At 39.0% G+C, this 19,984-nt stretch overlaps 1 long non-coding RNA gene across 1 annotated transcript in view; it reads left to right on the top strand.

Annotated features, from left to right (window-relative positions):
* Positions 1-2,061: 2,061 nt before the first annotated feature.
* LOC129269891 (uncharacterized) overlaps positions 2,062-19,984 on the top strand; it is a 60,890-nt gene continuing 42,967 nt past the window's right edge. The window contains exon 1 of the long non-coding RNA XR_010293979.1: positions 2,062-2,163. This is a non-coding gene — a long non-coding RNA (uncharacterized LOC129269891). The remainder of the gene's footprint in view (positions 2,164-19,984) is intronic.

Raw genomic sequence — 19,984 nt, 5'->3', positions numbered from 1 at the left:
TATTGTGACGTCAGCGCGCAGAGTGTAAACTATGCGCAGATCATAATGCGCACAAACATAACTGTGGAACGTCCTAAGGACGTTCCACAGTTATGTTTGTGCGCATTATGATCTGCGCATAGTTTACACTCTGCGCGCTGACGTCACAATGGATGAACAGGTGATTAATTAGCTGCGGGTATGTGCTGATTTTTCTCATCTTCTGCACTTTAACTGCAGATCGGTTGCGTTATTTCATGAAGCTAAAAAATTGAATTATTCCATGGACCATTAAAAAAAAAGATTCTCTACAATTTCAAAATACTTTACTCTGCAGTGCTGCCAAGAATCACGAATATTACCCCGAGTTTGAATAAATGGTAGAGTGGTTTTGATTTTTTCTTCACATAGATACAAAGCATTCGGCGCATTTTTGGTGTTTTAAAAAGCACATTTGCTCTAATAAAAATACTGATAGTTTAAAAACAAGCACATGAACCCCTATTTTTTAATGTTTGTTCCTCTTAGGTATACCTTCCTCTACAACTCTACAAATTTTGGTGAAAATGACATGGATTTTGAATAAAGTGCAGCATTTATTGTACTTTTGTAGTTTGTTACTGAAATTTCACATTTTTTAGATTGGGATTTTGTTATCTTTTACGCCATTTTTAAGAACTGACAGTGCTGTTAAACTTAAAATTGCAAACAAATAGCACTATAAATATATTCTCCATTCTAACGATACAATTATTAACTCTCTTGCGAAATTTGATGACTTTTTCATGTATTTTGACTGAGTAATACAGGTTTAAACTCATTGTAGTAATCTTGGGCGGTCTAAAAATGCCAAATTCTTTTGAATGCGCAATTCCTAAGAACATCAATTTGGGTGAACTTTGAAGTTCTATAGCAAAAAATCAAGCACATGGACCTATGTTAATTTTAGCATATTTCGAATATTAAGGTTCTAAAGTATCTACGTGCAAAGTATGGTGAAAATGACATGGATTTCACTTTAACTGTGGAACGTCCTTAAGGGATCTAAAATTGTGTGAGCTATCTGTAACGACAACTGACGCCACAAGCATAAACACGATTTCGCCCGGTTCATTTGCAATTTGCGGGGAGCTGGCCATCTTTTCATAAAGAGCGTATGTACCATGAATCTGAAAGCAGTCTTCCCTTTGACTTCTCCTCTCTCCTTCCAAGTTCATCAGCCATGCTGGTTGCGAGATGAATAACCTGTAGAAAATATAAGAAAAAAAAGAAAAAAGATATAAGACTCAGGCTTTCCGTCTTATTTCTTTTTTTATTCATACTGTTTCACATGTTTTTCATTCATGGTTTTAACAACATGATATTTAATGATTTTAAATATTTAATTACCTGGGTCTTTGTCAATCCGTAGCCATACGATGACAGCTTGTGGAGATGCTCTACTAGAGCCCTCTCGTCCTGCTGGGTTAAAATGGAACCCCTACTACGATCCAGCCTTGGTCCTCCCTCGCAATCTATCGAGGAGCGTCGTCTTGGGAATCCCATATTTTAGCGATGCCCTCCTCACTGATATGCCTTCCTTAACTAAGGCAAGAGCTCTTTCGAAGTTTTCCCCGAGGATAGTTCATCCGTCGCATATGCTAGAGCTTTGCCTACACAGAAAAAAAAAAACATTGATAAAGGATAAATATTCTGAGATGAGTTTTTCACTAAGAAACATAATGTGATTAAAATATATTATTCTAATTTATTCTAATGTTTTGGGTTTCATAAACTGTTTTCTACGATTGCAATTTATTGATGACAGCTCTCATCACCCTGATCTCGGCACTCTCGTCACCCTGATCTCGGCACACTCGTCACCCTGATATCGGCACACTCGTCACCCACATCATTCTGCATTCTTTTCTCTAAATAACATCACAATTTTTTTATTTCTCAGTGAACTTCATTATATCTATATTTATTTTCACTATCAATCATGCTCATGCTCATTATCATCATTATCATGGTCATCTCTTTTATTTGGGCCGCCTAAATTTATATGAAATATATGGCATATGAGCGTAGCTGGCGACATTTATGACGTCATCATTTTATTCGGAGATTCTGTCGGCTTCGGAACTCTCGCTTCAAAAAAATGGATGAAAACGTGTTCTAAACACCTCAAACACGGATTTAAATGTAAGTTCATAGATAATAATGACATAAAAACCGTATATTTTATGAATTTAATGATTTTCTTACCTGTTTCGTCCTCATTTTGCTTGGTCAAGTGAGTGTGGTTCGATTGGGTCCCGTATTGCGCCTCAGTCCCATGCGTAGCCGTAGGTGTAGGTTAACCCAGGGAGCTCCGGCCCGCGAAGCGCGCCGGAGCCCTGGGGAGCATTTCATGAAAGGACTTGTCGGATGTTTTATCCGACAAGTCCCACTTTTTCCGACAGTTACCATAGTAACAGTACCTCTCAGCCAATCAACATCAGAGAAATATGTCAGATCTGGGGTCCGTTGCCAAAAGAGTTGCGATTAAACGCGGCATTATCGTGCTTTCTCGTTTCTGACTCCGGAGACAAAAAAGATCTGGGCCTGGGGGACAAAATTTCTCACATAAGCTTAGTCTCGACTAGACCAAAAGCTTCGGTCTCTGTTATGTTGGTTGTTCAGCTGAACTCCGGGTAATCCTGGGTTTTAGGGGCGTAAAATATCTGTATACATTACCGGCCTCCAACTTCAGCCAAATCATCCAAGCATAGTATGGACTGCTAAAAGGGCAAATATTCAAATATTATTGGGCTGTTTTCAACATTTTTGTCTCGCATGCTGGGCCTTGTTATTATGTGGATCTTTTCTTGAAACTTTGGCACTAATGCAATTAAGTTTCACTGACCGAGTTGAAGGTCAAATGATTCACTGACCGAGTTGAAGGTCACATGATCAAAGTCAAAGGTCATTTAGGGTAAAATTTTTAATTGCATCTGAAATATACGTTTATAGACCTGCATTTTCCCATATATACAACCGCATGTTCTTATTGAAGTTACCAACTTGAACAATATTTAATCATGACTGTCTCCCCCCCCCTCCCCTTTGTTTTTCTCCAGCAGTGCTCTACTTGGTCAGAAATTATGGAGTGAGATCACTTGACAAACCCGATGCAAGAATTGGATGGCAGAGCCAGATACATTACCAGGCATTTCATCAACGGTCTATAATAAATGATGATAAAAAAGAACAACAGATAAACTATATTTTGACTTAAGGGGGGGGGGAGGGGGGAGTATTTCAAGCCATTTTTTAGGAGAGAAGATCAACTTTGAAAATATTAATATATCCCCTAATGTAACTGCTGGGTTTGAGGGGTATAAATTATTTTGGGGGCTGAAGGGGGGTACTTCCAAGAAATCTACATTTGAGTGGAGGGGGGGGGGTTTAGGGGCATAAACTATTTTTTGACTTGAGGGGGGGGGGGTACTTCCAAGAACCCAACATTAAATTGGAGAGGGGATGAAATTGGACTATATATATTACCGTATTGTACCTACTGGGTTTTAGGGGCATAAACTATCTTAGGGACTTGAAGGGGGGGGGGGTATACTTCCAAGAAGCCAACATTTAATTGGAGAGGGGATGAAATTGACCTATATATATTACCCTATTGTACCTACTGGGTTTTAGGGGCATAAACTATTTTAGGGATTTGAAGGGGGGGGGGGGTACTTCCAAGAAGCCAACATTTAATTGGAGAGGGGATGAAATTGACCTATATATATTACCGTATTGTACCTACTGGGTTTTAGGGGCATAAACTATTTGGGGGATTTGAAGGGGGGGGGGGGTACTTCCAAGAACGCTACATTTAATTGGAAAGGGGATGAAATTGGACTATATATATTACCGTATTGTACCTACTGGGTTTTAGGGGCATAAACTATTTTAGAGACTTGAATGGGGGGGGGGGGTACTTCCAAGAAGCCAACATTTAATTGGAGAGGGGATGAAATTGGCCTATATATATTACCGTATTGTACCTACTGGGTTTTAGGGGCATAAACTATTTTAGGGACTTGAAGGGGGGGGGGTACTTCCAAGAAGCCAACATTTAATTGGAAAGGGGATGAAAATGGCCTATATATATTACCGTATTGTACCTACTGGGTTTTAGGGGCATAAACTATCTTAGGGACTTGAAGGGGGGGGGGTATACTTCCAAGAAGCCAACATTTAATTGGAGAGGGGATGAAATTGACCTATATATATTACCGTATTGTACCTACTGGGTTTTAGGGGCATAAACTATTTTAGGGATTTGAAGGGGGGGGGGGTACTTCCAAGAAGCCAACATTTAATTGGAGAGGGGATGAAATTGACCTATATATATTACCGTATTGTACCTACTGGGTTTTAGGGGCATAAACTATTTGGGGGATTTGAAGGGGGGGGGGTACTTCCAAGAACGCTACATTTAATTGGAAAGGGGATGAAATTGGACTATATATATTACCGTATTGTACCTACTGGGTTTTAGGGGCATAAACTATTTTAGAGACTTGAATGGGGGGGGGGGGTACTTCCAAGAAGCCAACATTTAATTGGAGAGGGGATGAAATTGGCCTATATATATTACCGTATTGTACCTACTGGGTTTTAGGGGCATAAACTATTTTAGGGACTTGAAGGGGGGGGGGGGTACTTCCAAGAAGCCAACATTTAATTGGAAAGGGGATGAAAATGGCCTATATATATTACCGTATTGTACCTACTGGGTTTTAGGGGCATAAACTATTTTAGGGACTTGAAGGGGGGGGGTACTTCCAAGAACGCTACATTTAATTGGAAAGGGGATGGAATTGGCCTATATATATTACCGTATTGTACCTACTGGGTTTTAGGGGCATAAACTATTTTAGGGACTTGAAGGGGGGGGGGGTACTTCCAAGAAGCCAACATTTAATTGGAGAGGGGATGAAATTGACCTATATATATTACCGTATTGTACCTACTGGGTTTTAGGGGCATAAACTATTTTAGGGACTTGAAGGGGGGGGGGGTACTTCCAAGAACGCTACATTTAATTGGAAAGGGGATGGAATTGGCCTATATATATTACCGTATTGTACCTACTGGGTTTTAGGGGCATAAACTATTTTAGGGACTTGAAGGGGGGGGGGTACTTCCAAGAAGCCAACATTTAATTGGAGAGGGGATGAAATTGTCCTATATTTATTACCGTATTGTACCTACTGGGTTTTAGGGGCATAAACTATTTTAGGGATTTGAAGGGGGGGGGTACTTCCGAGAACGCTACATTTAATTGGAAAGGGGATGAAATTGGCCTATATATATTACCGTATTGTACCTACTGGGTTTTAGGGGCATAAACTATTTTAGGGATTTGAAGGGGGGGGGGGTACTTCCAGGAAGCCAACATTTAATTGGAGAGGGGATGAAATTGGACTATATATATTACCGTATTGTACCTACTGGGTTTTAGGGGCATAAACTATTTTAGAGACTTGAATGGGGGGGGGTACTTCCAAGAAGCCAACATTTAATTGGAGAGGGGATGAAATTGGCCTATATATATTACCGTATTGTACCTACTGGGTTTTAGGGGCATAAACTATTTTTTGACTTGAGGGGGGGGGGTACTTCCAAGAACCCAACATTAAATTGGAGAGGGGATGAAATTGGACTATATATATTACCGTATTGTACCTACTGGGTTTTAGGGGCATAAACTATCTTAGGGACTTGAAGGGGGGGGGTATACTTCCAAGAAGCCAACATTTAATTGGAGAGGGGATGAAATTGACCTATATATATTACCCTATTGTACCTACTGGGTTTTAGGGGCATAAACTATTTTAGGGATTTGAAGGGGGGGGGGGGGTACTTCCAAGAAGCCAACATTTAATTGGAGAGGGGATGAAATTGACCTATATATATTACCGTATTGTACCTACTGGGTTTTAGGGGCATAAACTATTTGGGGGATTTGAAGGGGGGGGTACTTCCAAGAACGCTACATTTAATTGGAAAGGGGATGAAATTGGACTATATATATTACCGTATTGTACCTACTGGGTTTTAGGGGCATAAACTATTTTAGAGACTTGAATGGGGGGGGGGGGGTACTTCCAAGAAGCCAACATTTAATTGGAGAGGGGATGAAATTGACCTATATATATTACCGTATTGTACCTACTGGGTTTTAGGGGCATAAACTATCTTAGGGACTTGAAGGGGGGGGGTACTTCCAAGAAGCCAACATTTAATTGGAAAGGGGATGAAAATGGCCTATATATATTACCGTATTGTACCTACTGGGTTTTAGGGGCATAAACTATTTTAGGGACTTGAAGTGCTCTACAGTATATGCAGCATAATTACCCTGGCCTTAGCAGTGCAGCTGTTACGCGCGCTGCATTTCCCCTGAATACAATTAAACAGGGAATGTACATATACGCCCGTTTACGCGCATAGCTGACACCGCAAAGATTGTTGATTTCTTAAATGCTTTTCAATTATTATCTGTAGACTGCATGTTTTAGCTGAGATGGTGTACTAGATTGCATTGCTTATATAGGCATGAGTTTGAATCCAATCTTTGTGGATGTTGTACACTGCATTGCAAATAGATATCCTGTGTGATAGGTACGAAATTGTCTTTATACTGCGATTCAAATTCAGTCTTATTTAATTTCGTAGCTTTTATTTTAGTTTTGCAATTAATTTAAAGGGTATTTCAGTAGCCCAAACATATTACTGTTTTGTCACGATACGTAAGAAATAATTGTGAGAGTATAAAATAGTTCATACTTTGTAGTGTTTCTTATAGTGTATAGTTCTTGCTTTGACATCCGAGCTATCACTTAAGCTCAGCATATTTTTGTACTTTTGCCTTGGTGTTACTGTAGCTAAGCACCCGAGTTCTACTTGATTCAAGGGGTTTTCTCATGAAAATTGTTTCAGTTTATTGTAGTTAAGTGTTTAGTTTATTTTAGTTAAGTGTTTAGTGTTCATTGTAGTTAAGTTTTAAGTGGTCAGTGTTTGACATTACAAGTTTCAACCAGTCGATACGTTATTACATACTTAGCCTCTATTGGTTTCTCATTCTGAATAAAGCCAAATCATATTTTCACCTAAACATAATCCATAATTATCATACATTCGATTTGAAGGAATTAAAATGGCAGGCCCAGGTCGTCCACGAGCTCGCGAAGTTATGATTGATCCCGCGAGGATAATCAACAATGCTGATGTGGCTGCACAACATGTTTTGCTTGTAGATTTGATACCAAGAATAGCCGAAACTAATGACGCTGTGGAGTTCTTGGTTGAAAGGGGATTGTTAAGAAATCATTTCACTTGCCCGATATGTAATGTACGATCGAGGAAAACTGCCAGCAATGGCATTGACGGTTGGCAGTGGCGGTGCCCCGAGTGTCAGCGGAAAAAAAGCATACGAACAGGATCTTTTTTTTCGGGTAGTCATTTGACCCTAACCCAATTAATAATGTTTGTGTATTTGTGGTCTGAGGATGCGCCCTTGGAATTTATCCAAAGGCAATCATCGATACATGATGATGGTACGGCAACCGATTGGGCCAACATGATCAGAGAAGTTTGTTCCCAACATCTCATTGAAAATTTTCGTCAACTTGGCGGATTCGACGATATGGGAAACCCAATCATCGTCGAGATTGACGAAAGTAAATATTTCCACAGGAAGTACCATCGGGGCCAGTATCATGAAGGCCATTGGGTGTTTGGCGCCGTGGAGCGTGGTAGTGGTAGATGCCAACTCCAGGTTGTCCCTAGAAGGGACAGGGGCACACTTGAGCCCATTATTCAGCAATGGTGCTTGCCCGGTACCCACATTATAAGTGATGGTTGGGCGGCATACCATCATCTTGGCCAGCTGAATAATGGGGTCTACCTACATGATATGGTTATCCATGAACATCATTTCGTAGATCCCATCCATGATTGGCTTCACACCAATACTATAGAAGGCACATGGATGCGCGCCAAGAGGAAATTGCGCCGTCAGCACGGTACGTCCCGGGCCCTTTTCCCATCATACCTCGATGAATTTATGTGGAGGAACAATGTAGGCCCAAACAAATTCGGGGAGATCATTAATTGCATGAGGCAATTCTATCCCGTTGAGTAAACTTAATTATGATTGCCACACAATTTGTCCCAGGAACTTTATACAGTGCAATCATAACTAATATAACAATTAAGGCAAAAGCAATTTTGTGTCTCGCCCACTTATGAAAATAACCAGAAATCTCGTGATTTGCGAGGGCACGCAAGAGAATTATAATGAAACTTCATTGTGAAATGACTGGGATGGAATAACACTTGTCATAAGAGCCTTGCATGTAAATTTTAATGTTGATTTGAAAATGACCTTTGACCTTACCATGTGACCTCCGACTGCAGCATAACATGCAGGTCGCCTAAATACATCTACCATCCAAGTTTTTTTGAAAAATAACTTACGGTTGCAGAGTTAGGTGTCATAAAAGAGTCTTGCATGTAAACTTTAACATTGACCTCAAAATGACCTTTGACCTAACCATGTGACTTCTAACTGCAGCATGACATGCAGGTCCCCCAAGTCCATCTACCATCCAAGTTTGGTTGAAAAGCGACTTACGGTTGTGGAGTTAGGTGTCATAAGAGAGTCTTGCATGTAAACTTAACGTTGACCTGAAAATGACCTTTGACCTTACCATGTGACCTCAGACTGCAGCAAAACATGCAGGTCCCCCAAGTCCATTTACCATCCAAGTTTGGTTGAAAAGCGACTTACGGTTAAGGAGTTATGTGTCATAATAAGTTTGTGACGGACGGACGCCGGACGGACAGACGACATTTGGATCCTAAGTCTCGCCTTCACCTCTGGTGGGCGAGACAATAATCCTAAAGAATATTTGTGATAAAAAAGTTCATGCATAATAATAGTTGCATACTAATTGTGATAAGTTCTTCAAAATATCTCTCTTCTAAGTCGATATATATATATATATATATATATATATATATATATATATATATAAGAGCAAATTTCATTTATTGGGACACGTATCTCTTGCTGTTGAATTACAGTGAATGGTCGCATTTTTTTGCTAATTGTGAAGTACAAATCTTGTTCATTATTATTCCATATGAACAATCCTCTTTCAAATCCCCTATACATGTAGATCGATATGAAGTGTATCGCGTTGCTTATAGTGAAAACCCGTAGCTGTTTGTGTTTCCTTACAATAGTTCATAAATTTCCCTTAATCAGGTTTAGAAATATACCAAAAAGTGTCGGTTCGTGCTTCCATTATTTCCTAAGTCAGGGGCGGATCCAGAATAGGGGTAGGGGGACTGAATTTTGTTCAGCTACATTTTCCCCGATCGGCCGCTCGAATTTGATTTTTGTTTGTTTCTTTGAAGGGGTAGTCCTAATAGTCACTTCTAATATCTATTCTTGTAAATCAACATAAATATATTATAATTTCAAAAGCCTTATGAAAATAGTGAGAGTGCGAAGCGTGAGCTATTTTTTCATGTATGTTGTCATAAAATTTAAACATTCGGGGCAGTTTTTGTGATCTAAACGAGATCGTGCGAGCAGAAATTTTTAATATACGTTTAGACCTAATCCGTAAAAGGATATGTTAATGACGGCTTGCAATTAGCCATGAAGACGTTACATATTCCAACAATCAAATAATGCGAGCGCGAAGCGCGAGATGAAATTTTTTTTTACATGAAGAATTAACATTCTAAGCACTTTTGGTAATCGTGAAAAGGATAAGTATATAACTAAACCATCGATGCGAGAACGAAGCGCGAGCCGAAAAAAATCGAGTTTACACCTAAAAATGGGACACTCTATTCATCTTTTGTAAATCATTAAAGGCATGAGTAATTGGTAATCTTCTCACATTGATAATGCGAGCGCGAAGCGCGCGCTATTTTTCCCCAGGTATTTTGCCGTAACTATCTTAACATTCTGGGCAACGTTTGTGATCCTAACCGAGATGTGTATAATATAGCTAAATATTTTAAAGAAACATGCTCCTGTTGTTACCAAACAGGTAGTTGTACGCCCTCAAGTACCGTGATACCAACGGTGTGAGGATAGAAAGGGGAAAAGGAGAAAATCTGTAAAGCGTTGGCTAAGGAGTAGGGCTGCTAATGATTGGGGGAAAATATAAGTCAGTTCGAAATGCGACTCTGCAACTTCTGTACAAAACTTGTACACAATACTACAAGATCTCATCCTGGAAAACAATGATAATTAAAAAAGGGCTTTTCAGTGTTGTCAAGTCCATGTTGAACATGATCTATTTTCAATTCATTTATTTATTATTTTGATTAAAAACAAAACATGCAGTATTAAAAGACATAATAAATATCCAAATAGTAAAAATAACCCTGTATGACCTTTGACCGTGGTCATGTGATCTGTATCTCATGCAGGATTTTCAGTGATACTTGATTACTCTTATATCTAATAGTTTCGTGAACTATATATATATATATTTATATATATATATCTTAAAAGTATATACGTTCAAAGTCATGATGGCAATTCAACAAATTCCCCCAACATGGGCAATGTTCCTTCACCCTATATGACATTTGACCTCGGTCGTGTGACCTGAAACGCGCATGATGTTCATGGATACTTGATTGTTCTTATGTCCAAGTTTCATGAATCAGATCCATAAACTTTTAAAGTTATGATGGTAATTCAACAGATACACCCAATTCGGCCAAAGTTCATTGACCCTAAATGACCTTTGACCTTGGTCATGTGACGTGAAACTCATGCAGGATGTTCAGTAATACTTGATTACTATTATGTCCAAGTTTCATGAATCAGATCCATAAACTTTTAAAGTTATGATGGTAATTCAACAGATACACCCAATTCGGCCAAAGTTCATTGACCCTAAATGACCATTGACCATGGTCATGTGACATGAAACTCATGCAGGATGTTCAGTAATACTTGATTAACCTTATGGCCAAGTTTCATGAACTAGGACCATATACTTTCTAAGTTATGCTGTCATTTCAAAAACTTAACCTCAGGTTAAGATTTGGTGTTGACGCCGCCGCCGCCGCCGCCGCCGCCGCCGCCGCCGCCGTCGGAAAAGCGGCGCCTATAGTCTCACTCTGCTATGCAGGTGAGACAAAAAACTTTTTGTATAAACAACAAATACCGGTAATATTTTTTCTCGCTCTGGTGAAAGTTATATTAATACGTTCACCAACAGATGTATCGGAACTTCTTGTTCTGGAGAGTCATTTTGTTTTTCTTTAATCGTATACTTATTCTTTCTAACCAATGAGCAGGAAATGTTTTTTTTTTTTGAAATGTAAAACTGTGTACTAAATTATCAACATCAACCAAAAAATAAGCTTTCGAAAAATGATATATCTTTCCATTTATCTGTATATACAACTTAATATATGAAGCTTCTTTCCATTCCAATATTAATATTATTCGATAATTTTTTACGATGTTTTTTTTAAAACATTTTGCTCATTTATATAACGTAATTGAGCCCATTTCTATAGATATTCAATATAAAACATTGGTAAACCCTTTTATCGACGAAGCTTGAACATGTGTTTTGGATGACAATTTATTTGAATACAGTAGGGAATTTCTCCTATGTACCTTAACCAAAACGAGAAAAGTGTATTCCAGACTGTATCATAATTATTTAAAAAGGAATTTATCAAAGACAATATAATTGATTTTGATTTCGAATATAGATCGATCATACCAAGACCACCTTCAACTATTGGTCTGACACAAATATTACGTTTAACTTTCTCAAGCATTGAATTCCATAAAAATATATTATCTTATGTAACTCTTGCATACAAAGTCTGGCATTGGAAAAAACGTACCAACATATACGATTTGAGGCACAAAATTTCATAATAATCAATATACTGTTACATGTAAGCTGACTCATTGTCCATGTTTTTAGTATGTTATTGACATTTTCAATTTTCCAATCCCCAAATGAGCTTTCGCATATGCTCTTCACCCCCCACAGATATTCCTAAATACTTAACAGGATCATCTGTAAAATCAAACTCGCTTCTTTCTAAGTTAAATATCCCTATTTTTAATATATTTGTATTATTCCAATTTAATTTGGAACTTTTGGAACCGAAATTATTCATCTTTCATAACATTATAAAGGGATTTAATCGAATTAATAAATATCGTCGTATCGTCTGCGAAATGTGTTATTTTTTATCTCTCGATGTGGTTAGCACAAACAATTTCCTGAAACATCTATACCTCTGATTTCATCATTTTCTTTAATAGGAATTGCTAAAATCTCTGAAAAAAAACCTCTATACCGACATTGAACACCCTTGTCTTATACCTTTATAAATATGAAATGATTCTGATAACCAACCACATTGTAGTACTCTACCTTGAGCATGTTTATGTAACATCTTAGTCCAATTTATAAACGATTCCTTAAACTTTAATGTTTTAAACAAAAATGAGTAGTTCACATTGTCGAATGCTTGTAGAAAATCTAGAAAAAAATGATAATGCCACGGGAACTTTTAAATTATTATTTATTTATTTATATTTATTTTGTTTTATTTATTTTATACTGCATGGTAGGCCTGTTCAGTTCTTAAAACTGCTTTACAAAGGCGCCCTGCAGTTAAAAATACATGTCAAGATAACTATGAACAACAACAACAACACTGCAATGGGGACTTAAAGCTAAGTGAACTTACAATACAAGATGTAGTGGGCAAACATATGATGCATAAATTTGACGTTGAAGGCGACAACGTCTGGTTCAAAGGCTATATTGCTTCTAAAACTGGGCGTTGTGGCGTGCGCCTGTAATCCAAGCTATGTGGGGAAGTTGCAAATTGATGCAGAGGTTCGAGGTTCGAACCCTGGTCACGTATTTTGGATGGTGACGTTAAAGGTCGGTCCCAAATGTAAATAATCATATCTGATTGATAAACGTCTGACAAAACTCCAATACACACACACACTGGGGTAAATGAATGTTTCGTAGAATACGATTCTGTAGAAGCCGAACTTGACGCTAATGATGACGGCAGCGGTGCCATGGATAATTCATGGCAAGGGCCAATTTTAGAAGATTACGCGAATAATGATGTCTAATTTTTTCGACCAATGTATTAGCAAAGTAGGCCCTATGTGTAGTAAAACAATGTTTCGTTTTTTCTTAAATGTTTCGTCTCAATTTTCATATCGAAAATCACATCTCATCGAAATAAACACACATGTGATCACTTTAACTTTTGCCCCCAAAAGTAGAAGCCCACCGTCTCCTGTTGGTGAATGAGTCAAGGCTGAGAGCTGGTTTTTATGAGAGTACAGAATGGGCGTCAAACAGGAGTTGGTTAGGCGAAGAAAATTCCATTTATTATACCCTATGAAATTACATATCCGTTTAATGGCACTGTTCTTGCAATGTCTCTATTAGGTAAGTATACCTGTCAACTGAGCGCGCTTCGCGCGCTCACTAAAAGTGACTTAAAACTTTGCTGGTGCCCCCCCCCCTAATGCAGTAACCCACGGTATGCCACTGGTATGTTTATTTGTATTGATTTGTATGGTTATCATTACATACACTTTTATTACGCCTTCGTTATCAGATAGATCTAAGATAATCTTATGTTCGCTGTAGTCTAGTGGTCATGACCGAGGATACAAAATTGTATCTTCAGCAACAATTATCATGACCTCTGGCATTTTGTTTGTTTTTACACATGCTTCTTCCCACACAGGTGCACATTTCTTTCCTAAAGTTAATGCTTATTAAGCCAGTTTGTGAGTACATCCCAGCTCATTTTTCATTCTATAAAATGTACTGTATTATAATTTTTGTAAAATTATATGTGTTTGTACATTTTATCATGTCATAGTTCTAAGAACTAGATTCTATGTTATGCTATTTCAAAACCTCAACCTCATAGGTTAAGATTTTATTTTGACGCCGCCGCCGGAAAAGCGTCGCCTTTATTCTCGCTCTGCTATGCAGGCGAGACGAAAAAACAGCTAGCCTCGCCCAAGGTAGCTTTAATTTTCTGGCAACTATACCATCCATAAATTTTAAAACGGAACTAACTCCTCGCCGTACCCTACGGGGTGAAAAGAGGGCCTGGGCAGGGCCATTGGGGCAGTTCCAATGGCGCTCAACCAGGAATCGTTTATTACCACCTCCCTCCCAATGTTATTTTTAAAAATATTAGTTGGAAGTGCCCTCCCCCACTTTCGAATTTGCTGCGCCGCCCCAACCCCCATCGACAGCAAATTGCTGCTGAAATCCATCGACTCCAATCTCTTTCTCTACTACTACTACTACTACTCTTTTTGATAATTTAAGCCTCTCTTTCCATTTCCTTCTTCCACTCTCTCTTTCTACAACTATTTTATCCCACTTTCTTTCCCCTCTCTCTACTGCGGTTTCTCTCGATCTCAGCCCCCTTTCGGTTTCCCCTTCTTTGGTACCCCGCCCTTCGCACTCTCTTTTATACATCAATTTCATTCGATTCTTAACATTATTATTCACCATCTCTTTCAATATCTCCAATATGTTTCAATTTAGTCCCTTATCTCATTCACAGACCTTGTTTGAACTTTAAAAAACCCCAAAACATCAGAGATATATTGTTAGATTTAGACCATATGGGATGGGGAGAGATAACCATACAACATGAGTCAATGAAAGATGCATTAATAGTTCAAGATTCGGGGGTTCAAAGTATTTAATACCCATAAATACGTTATGAAATAAAATATCTGATATCTAATAGGAGGATATTCCTGGAGACTTGGCCTATCTTGCACTGCATGCACTTAACAAAGCTTGGCCAAGTGGCCAGAGATGAAATCCATGAATCGAGGGATCCCAGCGTTGTCACTTAGGTGGAGTCCATCTCTGGCCCAGAGAATAGGTTGGTTGGTCGCGAAGAGGTGGTCGACGTCCAGCCAGCCTACTCCCTCCTCCAGGGCTATCCTCCGAAAACAACCATTGTATACATCTACGAACTTGCCAGGTTCATCAAGACGTGGTGGTATTCCTACCGCTATGACCTGGAGGTGGGAGAGAGAGAGAGAGAGAGAGGGGGGGGGGGGGGGGTCGAGAGTCATTACTTGTATACCATCTGCAAAATCTAACGAAAATATTCCCTCATTCATGAATGTAGCCTAGTATATCTGGGGCTGCGGAAACGGGGGGGGGGGGGGGGCTTCAGTCCCCCACTTTTTTTTCCAAAACCGTGTACAAAAACGTACAAATTATTATGATTGTGATTTTTTTTGCATGGTCAGCCCCCCCCCCCCCCTTTGAAAACCGTTCCGCGGCCCCTGTATATAATATTCCCCAAATCAACATCATATCAATAACAATCATAATTAATTTACTATCCTGCTAATCAAACTAAAAGCAGACAGCATAACAATAACAATTATTCAGGAGTAGAAAATATATCAAGAGGTATATTTTTTTAAGACAACAAAACGATACGGCAAATATTGTTATGTTTTCATTAACTCTTCCGCACATTATAGACTGGCGAAACACTTGACCTTTATGTGAACCTTCACATTTTATCACAATGAATAGAATTTCCGCAAATGTGCTAATACATGAAGATAATGTACTCACATGACAGACATACTTGCTGGCGGAACTGGATCTTCGCCTCTCCAAGGGCTCCCTGCCAGTTTTTGGCCCTTACGTTGTTGGTTCCCACCTGGAGGACGATGAAGTCTGGGCGCTTCGGATAGACATACTGACGTATCTCCTCCTTCAAGTGAGCACAGGTTGCCCCTGGGGTGCAGTTCACGATGACGTTGAAAAATGGCCACTTGTGTCGGTAATTACCCTGGACAATTGCCCTCATTTGGGAATCTCCAAATATTACAACCAGCTGAAAAAATAACAATAATACATGATTATAGCATCCCTAAAATAGATTGTCTATGAAATATATGTTATTGTAGTGATTATGTTACATGAACAAAATATATGTGATTACTTCCCTTCCCCTCAATGCTCGACATCGTCTCAACATACTAATTCCTTGTATTGTCATTATTTTTTGCATGGGAGCCCGTGGGAGTATTTTCTCATTAAGAAATTCATGCCTAAATCTAACCAAATCAGAAACTTATAAATTTTTGTTAAACTATATCGCACCTTCCTATTGATGTCCACACCATTGGACCACACTGCATGGGTCTTTCCACTGCTGCCCTTCATGAACTTCTCTGCCTTTGCCCTCTGGCCCGTGCCTTTCGACATTTTTATTTCTTTATGAAGTATGGCAAAGCACGCTAGGCCAGTATAACTGTTCATGTATTTGCTTGGTAGGATTCAGAGTCCTGATTGGTCGGAATGGATGAATGCTGATTGGTCCAAACTATCACTTTCAGGGGCCGCAGAAGCGGGGAGGGGAGGGACATCTTTGCATCAAATGAATCTAGCTCATCCGAATCAGCCATAATAAAACCTGAAGTAAATTCAATGACAACGTTAAATCTACTTAAACAAATCAAGGAATAATTACAAACAATCAATTTTACTATACATTACTATTTCAGCGGCGGCGGCGTATAGCGAAGTTGAAAGGGTGGTGGGGGGCACAAGAGAAAGAGGGCACTTCCTCTTCTGAAAGGACAATATCGTACCCCCCCTAAAAAAAAAGATGGAAAATATAGGTCAATATGCTTATACATGTATCCCCACTTTTGACTGTTCAGCATGACCCTGGGAAGCGGGAGTGGCAAGGCAACTTACCCTAAAATCTCCCATAGATTTTTGTGCTTTAAAATTATAAAAAAGGTCATCAACGTAAAATATAAATTTCAGGGGGGGTCACAAACATTTCAGGTGGGGTCCACGTGAATTTAGGGCGGGAGGGGGGGGGCGCAGGAAACAAATTTGACAAGCCAAAAAAAAGATTATCAACTAAAAATTTAGTCCCCTTTACCTTACATTTAGGGGGACACGCCCCCCCCCCCCCCGCTTCCGCCACCTATTTATATAATAATAATAATAATCACAAATAAATGGTAAAATAGAAATAGTTTGCTTCGGCATATGGAATAAAATAATCACAAATGGTTTATAAAATGCCATAGAAATAATATCGCAGATTTTAAAAGGAGCATATAGCTATCAAAAATGAAAAGTAAAGTCACACTCGTCATCAGTGCCCATGATGTGACCAATAAAAAAAAGAAATCAAAATCCGTTTCTGAAACAATCGTAAAAACACGTTTGTTCATGGGCATACGGATTGTGAAACTCACCTCCAAAGGGCGTCACCGCCAACAGTCGAAATTTAGCAGTAAAACGTACAGCCTGACTAAAATAGAAAGTCACCTTCGGAATATAGAATAAAGTAATCACAATTGGTTAATGCCGTGGAAGTAAAATTTTACATTATACATAATACTATAATAGTAGGTTCATATCTTCATGATATAATATCAGTGAACACAGGTGTTTGAATTAGATTTCATCGTTCTTAAATAACATTAAGAATGTATGCAATTTTGATAATTTAACATGACAAGGTCAAGGGCATTAAACCATACACCAGTACATTAAAAGCATATAACGGCAGCAGTTTTCATTAAGCGACTGACGTGCGTCTATGCGATATGAGGCCGCGAAGGGTCCAATTCGCAATACACTGTACAACTTTGAACGCACCGGGAGGACGTGATTTTCAAGGGCTCGCGCGGAATATCGGTGCATTTTTATTCGGGAAAAAGGGAAATTTCAACCTCAAATTATAGCTTTCCTGGATGATCTTACAACATCTAACCTTGGTAAGTGGTCTTAGATAGATGAATTCTTATCTATGTTAGATATGAACAAAGCACATTTTGCCTAATAAAAAAGATAGAAAAATGTTCTGGACACCCTAACAACAGACAACATCAAAAATACAAAATACAATATATCATCTCTTTATGGTAATCAAGAGCAGAACCAGCTTTCACCAACAGGACGGTAATGAACTGAAAAATATTTTTATCCATATTTTCCCCCCTATCGGGCGAAAAGTGCTGCTTTTGCTTTAAAAGTAAAAGACAGAAATTATTGATCCCCTCTCATCTCACGTGCAAGGGACTGTAATCACCCTCACTCGAACCCCCCCCCTTCAAGTCCCTAAAATAGTTTATGCCCCTAAAACCCAGTAGGTACAATACGGTAATATATATAGGCCAATTTCATCCCCTTTCCAATTAAATGTTGGCTTCTTGGAAGTACCACCCCCCCTTCAAGTCCCTAAAATAGTTTATGCCCCTAAAACCCAGTAGGTACAATACGGTAATATATATAGGCCAATTTCATCCCCTTTCCAATTAAATGTAGCGTTCTTGGAAGTACCCCCCCCCCCCTCAAGCCAAAAAATAGTTTATGCCCCTAAAACCCAGTAGGTACAATACGGTAATATATATAGGCCAATTTCATCCCCTTTCCAATTAAATGTAGCGTTCTTGGAAGTACCCCCCAAGCCAAAAAATAGTTTATGCCCCTAAAACCCAGTAGGTACAATACGGTAATATATATAGTCCAATTTCATCCCCTTTCCAATTAAATGTTGGCTTCTTGGAAGTACCCCCCCCCCCCTTCAAGTCCCTAAAATAATTTATGCCCCTAAAACCCAGTAGGTACAATACGGTAATATATATAGGCCAATTTCATCCCCTTTCCAATTAAATGTTGGCTTCTTGGAAGTACCCCCCCCCCCTTCAAGTCCCTAAAATAGTTTATGCCCCTAAAACCCAGTAGGTACAATACGGTAATATATATAGGCCAATTTCATCCCCTTTCCAATTAAATGTAGCGTTCTTGGAAGTACCCCCCCCCCTTCAAATCCCTAAAATAGTTTATGCCCCTAAAACCCAGTAGGTACAATACGGTAATATATATAGGACAATTTCATCCCCTCTCCAATTAAATGTTGGCTTCTTGGAAGTACCCCCCCCCCCTTCAAGTCCCTAAAATAGTTTATGCCCCTAAAACCCAGTAGGTACAATACGGTAATATATATAGGCCAATTTCATCCCCTTTCCAATTAAATGTAGCGTTCTTGGAAGTACCCCCCCCCCTTCAAATCCCTAAAATAGTTTATGCCCCTAAAACCCAGTAGGTACAATACGGTAATATATATAGGACAATTTCATCCCCTTTCCAATTAAATGTAGCGTTCTTGGAAGTACCCCCCCCCCCCTTCAAATCCCTAAAATAGTTTATGCCCCTAAAACCCAGTAGGTACAATACGGTAATATATATAGGACAATTTCATCCCCTCTCCAATTAAATGTTGGCTTCTTGGAAGTACCCCCCCCCCCTTCAAGTCCCTAAAATAGTTTATGCCCCTAAAACCCAGTAGGTACAATACGGTAATATATATAGGCCAATTTCATCCCCTTTCCAATTAAATGTTGGCTTCTTGGAAGTACCACCCCCCCCCCTTCAAGTCCCTAAAATAGTTTATGCCCCTAAAACCCAGTAGGTACAATACGGTAATATATATAGGCCAATTTCATCCCCTTTCCAATTAAATGTAGCGTTCTTGGAAGTACCCCCCCCCCCCCAAGCCAAAAAATAGTTTATGCCCCTAAAACCCAGTAGGTACAATACGGTAATATATATAGGCCAATTTCATCCCCTTTCCAATTAAATGTAGCGTTCTTGGAAGTACACCCCCCAAGCCAAAAAATAGTTTATGCCCCTAAAACCCAGTAGGTACAATACGGTAATATATATAGGCCATTTTCATCCCCTTTCCAATTAAATGTTGGCTTCTTGGAAGTACCACCCCCCCCCTTCAAGTCCCTAAAATAGTTTATGCCCCTAAAACCCAGTAGGTACAATACGGTAATATATATAGGCCAATTTCATCCCCTTTCCAATTAAATGTAGCGTTCTTGGAAGTA

Source organism: Lytechinus pictus, chromosome 1 (assembly GCF_037042905.1).
Source record: "Lytechinus pictus isolate F3 Inbred chromosome 1, Lp3.0, whole genome shotgun sequence".
In the NCBI taxonomy this organism is placed as follows: Eukaryota; Metazoa; Echinodermata; class Echinoidea; order Temnopleuroida; family Toxopneustidae; genus Lytechinus; species Lytechinus pictus.
This window is presented reverse-complemented; position numbering and strand designations above follow the sequence as displayed.